Source organism: Equus quagga, chromosome 15, assembly GCF_021613505.1.
Source record: "Equus quagga isolate Etosha38 chromosome 15, UCLA_HA_Equagga_1.0, whole genome shotgun sequence".
Classification (NCBI taxonomy): Eukaryota; Metazoa; Chordata; class Mammalia; order Perissodactyla; family Equidae; genus Equus; species Equus quagga.
This window is the reverse complement of record NC_060281.1, coordinates 93,758,419-93,764,267: the sequence shown is the minus strand read 5'-3', so window position 1 is coordinate 93,764,267 and position 5,849 is coordinate 93,758,419.

The following is a 5,849-nucleotide window of genomic DNA, read 5'->3' as shown; positions in this document are numbered from 1 at the left end:
GGCAGCTCCATGGCCCTGCCCTCGCTGGACACACAGGACGTGGTGGAAGCTGCAGCGTGGCTTGTGCTTTCTTCCGCTCGTTTTTCTGGTTTGGGGCCTGGGTGCCCAAGCAGGGCTAGGAGCCTGGGAATGGGCAGGGATGGGGGCTGGTGGGGAGGCCCTGGCAGAGGTGTGGCTGAGGAAAGGGATTGAGCCTGGGACCTGCCTGGCTGCCACCTTCCTGTCCATGCCTGCCCTTACCTGCTGACAGGTGGGCGAGTTCCACCCTGAGCCACCAGAGTCACCTACATGGGCTTCAAGGAGCAGGCCTGGTCCTGAGCCCACTTGCCTCCAGCCTCTGGCCCGGTCGCAGGCCGAGGAGGGGACCCAGGGTGCAGCCTCCACAGGGCTTCTGTGGTCGGAGGGTCAGGGGTGGGAGCAGATGCCTGAAAGTAGGCAGCTCCGATTCGCGTCCCCCTCGGCCTCCCTTGGAGATGCCTGGGTAACGGGCTCTGCGTGTGAACACAGCAGGGACAGCGGGCAGTGGGCAGGTGTGTGGAGCTCTCAGGAGAGGTGCCTCCCACCTGCTTGGCATGTGTCTGCCCTCGGCTTAAATCCGGGCTTCTCTGCTTCCTGCGTGTAGGGCCCTGTGCCTGGCTGTGCCTCTGGAGGGCCCGATGGGGGCTTTCCTCCTTCCTCCTGCCTCCCAGCCCCCAGGCTCCGCTCCCCAAACTAACCCCAGCTGCCTGGGATGCCCTCTCCTCTCCTCCAATCAGATCTGCCCACCGGCCCTTCTCCCAGCTATGCTTGAAGAAACTGAGGCCCGAGCAATGGAAGGAAGTGCTGAGATGAAGCAGTGCTGAGTGGTGTGGTCCCAGCTCTAGTGGGGTGATGATGGCAGTGGTGGGCGGGTGCTGGCCGTGACCCTGAGGAGACAGTGGCTTCCTGGGAGGGGCTGCTCTACAGGCTTCAGCCCCCTGTGGGCACAGTCCCCTGGCCCCCCAGCCTGGGGGGGGGGCATTAGTCAGGGGGTTGCCTGCAGAAAGCAGGGGACTGGCGAGGGGTTGAAGCCCTGAGCGGCTGTCTGGATGAGGGGACCGTGGACCTCTTCTGCGCCCCTGAAGTGGTGCCCCCCATGGGTGCTGCTGCCAGCAGCTGCCTTTCCTCCGGGCAGCCTACTCTCATCTCCCTCTAAGCACTCAGTCAGGGCACCCAGGGCTCATCACCCCACCTGACACCCATCATCTCCATTTCAGAGTTGGGAAACTGAGTCATAGTAATGTAGTATGTCGGTCCTCACAGCATGAGTTCAGGACTGGCAGTGAGGGTGGCCTGTCCAGTGAGGTTAGGGGTCATGGCCAGGCCTGGGACTACCTGAGGTGGTGGCTGGTAGGCTTCCAGGGGAGCTCAAGGCACAGAATTCCCCCTGTCCGGGGAGGGGCATTAGTAGTTGGGGATGGAGCTAGGGATGTGGGGGTAATTCCGGGGCTCACGGTTCAGGCCCCAGTGGGTTTTGAGGGTACACAGGAGTTCACCAGAGCAGAAGGGCCAGCAAGGCGCAGACCACAGTCGGGTGGTGACCCCTTGAGGAAGCTAGGGCTCAGGGTGAGCAGGCAGCACCCAGATGCCTGATGCAGGCTGCTGGGACTCACCTAGCTGTCCAGTGCTCTGTCCCTCCTGTGCGCCGAGAGGAGGGGACCTCAGGGCCTGGGGTAGAGTTGGGGGAAGGAGTCCGTACAGTGGGGCTGGCTGTAGGCTCTCTGAGTGGCCCTGGAAGGGCCGTCCCGTTTCTGGACCTCTGCTTCCCCATCTGTAGAATGGTCGACAGCCCCTGTGGAGGCCCTTGGCTCTGACAGGCTCCCTGGCTTGGGGGTGGGAGTGCAGCCCAGCCACGCCAGCTGAGACCAGACCAGGGACTCAGCACAGGTGCTGGGGGCCCAGCTGACTGGGGTCATTAGGATGGCCCACCCTGGAAAAATCTCCAGAACATCTGGCCCTCCCACACCCCACATTCCCAGCTGGACCTGGGCTGGCCCAGCCCCTGAAGCATTTCTTAGCGATTAGGTCCTAATCTCCAGCCACCCCAGCAGGGGGCCCTGCCCTGTGCTGTCCATCCCCCGGCCTGGCCCCTCCACCCACAGGCTCCAGCCCTCAGGGCCCCAGGAGGCTCCCAGAAGGACGACGGCTCCGCTGAGCCTCCTGCTGGGGCCTGGAGCCTGGGCCTCACCCAGCCAGTTGTGCCCAGCCCGAGCCGAGCTTCAGGCCCCTCTGTCGTCCAGGAATTGGGAGGCCCTGCTGATGTTGAGGTTAAGAAACCTGGTCATGTTGCTTTTTCATTAAGCCAGTTCCAGCTCACAAGTCCCTGTTCTCATGCCTGCTACCAGCGCAGACATTGCCAGTCCCTCCCAGATCTCTCGTTCCACGGACCCGGACGCTTCTGGTGGCTTGGCCCTGAGCGCCAATTGTCTTCTGCCAGTGGGTCAGAGCGATCGACTTGCCCGCCCTGAGGGCAGTGAGGACAGTCTGAAGACCTAGAGGGGTTCAGGCTCCCAATGGTGCTGGAGGCCACTGTCCCCATAGCAGCTGACACCAGCGCCCCCCTTGGTGCTGAAGTGGCCCTGGCTCTGACCCCTCAAGGAGCTTCCTGCCTCATTGCCCCTCCTGTCACCAGAAACTGCGGCCCAGGGAGGGGCAGGGCTGCTTTGGGGCTGGGGGTGGGGACCCCCTCCTCTGTGGTGGCCCTGCCCCCACGAGGCCTGGGCAGGCGCCTCGGCGCAGCTCGGGCTCCAGAAACATTTGCTTTAAGTCTTAAAATATCAGGTTCCTGCATCACAGGGCTTCCCTGGGGGCCGCTGGGCGGGCGGGCGGGATTCCAGGCATAAGAAGGTTCTCCTCTGGCCCCCACCCGCCCCTGCCCCCGCTGAGCCTCCACTGGAGCCGACCGAGTGTTTGGGGGTGGCCCGCGGGCCCTCACTCTTCTGCTCTGGGGGAAACCCGAGTGTGCTCACCTCAAACCTCATGTCTTCAGAGCCCCTCTCCCTCCCCAGAGCCCTTGGGCGAGGAAGCATGGCCCCACGGCTCAGTCTCCTCCCTGAGCTCAGAGCTGCTCCAGCAGGGCCCGTGGTGCTGTCAGCCAAGGACAGGCCACCTGGGGAAAACGAGGCCTGAGGGAGCCCGGCCTCCTTCAGGCCACACGGTGAGCCCCTCATCATGGCGGGGGCTGTGCACTTCCCTGGTGTCCAGCCCTGTGGCACATGCAGGGCCACCAGGGAGAGGTCCTAAAAAGCTGAGGACACCAGGTTGGCGCTGGGCCCAGCATTCAAGGTGGCTTCCCAGGGACAGGGACACTCACATAGGGTCTTGAAAGATAAGTAGGAGTTTTAGGCTGGTCCTGGTGGGGAGGCTCCCTGGACAGAAGCACCAGCCTGAGTGAAGGCCTGGAGGGTACAGGCTGGGGCCAGGCGCATGGTGTAGGACGGAGGGTCCTGGGGGCAGGCCCAGAGGGGTCTCAAACGCACGCGCAGGCAGGCAGCTGGCCCAGGTGCCAGGTGAGAGTGGGACGGGGGCTCAGAGCAGACTTTGGGACCTGCTGCTGATGGACAGGAGAGCCCTCCTGGACGGCCGGTTCTGCCCCTCAGCACGAAGGTGGCTCCCTCCTACCTCTGCTGCCCCTGGGACACGGCTTGGAGGAAGGCATAGCCCCAGTGGCCCACCCACCCCCTCCCAGGCAGACCACCAGCCTCGGCCCGGGGGACCAGCTTCGGCACAGAGCGGGAATTGGAGCCAGGCAGCAACAGCTGGCCCCACTCGAGCATCCCCCAGGGGCCACCGCCTTCATTCCCAGGCCCCCGTCCCAGCCCGTTCCCAGGCTGCACCCCACCCCCCAAAACACACTGCTGGGGATGTGGTCAGATGAGGCTGTGAAGGGACCACCAGCTGGCAAATCTCGCCTACTGGCTCCCTACTAGGACACAGGACCTCGCCCTTGGTCGGGTAGAAGCCCAGGATGCCCCCTCCCGCTCCGGCCTTCCTCGGTCCACCTGGCCCCCCTCGCTACTCTGCTTGTGTTGGTGGACTCAGTCTCCCTGCAGGAGTACACACACTCCAGACCAGTGGAGAACTCCAGGGGACCCCGCCGGCCTGAGGGCACCGAGTGGAGTGGGCAAGACCCCTGAGGCTTGAAGCTGTTGACACAGATCTGTGTCTGTATAGAAACATGGGCTTTGGCGGCTGCCCTTCTTTTTTTTAATTTTTTTTTTTTGAGGAAGATTAGCCCTGAGCTAACATCTGCTGCCAATCCTCCTCTTTTTTGCTGAGGAAGACTGGCCCTTAGCTAACATCCATGCCCATCTTCTTCTACTTTATATGTGGGATGCTTACCACAGCGTGGCTTGCCAAGCGGTGCCATGTCTGCACCCGGGATCCGAACCGGCGAACCCCGGGCAGCCGAAGTGGAACGTGCGAACTTAACCACTGCGAATAGTGGCTGCCCTTCTTTTGGTAGCACCAATGCGGAGTGTCTCTACTCGCCTCCCTGGGAGCCAGTTTCAGGGAGCTCCGGGCAGCATCCCCAGACCCCGCATTCCTGTCTTCAGCCCACCCCCGTGCACAGTCTGGGGGCCGTTTCTGTCTGTGGCTGAGGCAGTGAATGCCTGTGCGCCCACAGCGCCCTCTCAAGAGACCCAGGGCAGGGTGCCCCTCCGTCACACCCTTGGCTACACAGCCACACATCGGGGGGGTTGCCTCTCCCAAGGGCCACCTCAGAGTGTCTGACCATCTTGCTGCCCTGTCTGTTCTCAGGGCCTCCCACACCCTGGCTGGGACAAGTGTCCCATTTTACAGATGGGGAAACTGAGGCCCAGAGAGACTGTGAGGCCGGGCCATGGCAGAGCCCGAAGCGTGGAGGGGGTGTCCTGTGGATCCTCAGACATGGCTGCCAAGTGACATGGAGTGGTGAGGGAGGGATGGGGGCAGAGTCTTGGGGGAGTGAGGAGGGCCCAGGGGCGGGTCCCCGAGATGCACACTGTCCTCACTGTTCCATTTCACAGCCGGGGCGGGAGAAGGCAGGCCGGGTGCTACGTTCCCGAGGGCAGAGAGTTACAGCAGGAGGAGTGTTAGGAGGTCGTTGGCGCCCCTGAAACCCGAGCAGGCGGCTGGCTCTGGGAATGGGCGTCTGACCCCTCTGCGGCCTCCAGGATCCCGGAGAAAATCCTCAAGGCCGAGTTAATACCAAGACCAATTTTTATTTCAACAAAGTTAATTCTCAACAATGTGATACTGAGGGAGAGGGATTTTCCTGCTGTGGGGAGGGGGCTGGGGTCCTGCCACGGTGCTGCCCCTCCCCCCTCGGCTGTCCCCACAGCCAGGGCAGGGACTGGGCAGCCCTGCTGATGCAGCCTGGGGACAGAGCAACTCAGGTCGCTCCTCTCGAGGCACCTCCAGCCCTGATCCTGGCCTGTGAGCCCTGTGGCCACTCGCCGGGGCCGGGAATCCTGCACACAGAGCTCCCACCTCCCTTATCTCCTTGCTGCGGGCAGGGTCCAAGCCCCTCTGCGACCTGGACAGACACAGCTCAGGAAGGTCCACTGAGGAACGCGTGAGCCTGTGTCCCTCAGGCCACACAAACCTAGTGGCCCTCCGTGCTCCCCCTTCCCAGGCGCGGCTGGCCTGTGCTGGCCCAGCCCTGGGTGCCAGCTGCTCCCCCCTGCCCGGGTCTCAGGGCCGACCTCACCGCCCCAGCCGTGCCTGGGGCTGGACCCGGAAGCTGCTTTCCCGGATAATCGATGGTCTGGGGGCCGCAGCGGCCATGGGAGGGTCGGGAGCCCTGTCAGAAATTCCTCCTGACGATGACCACGTGTACTCCAGCAGGG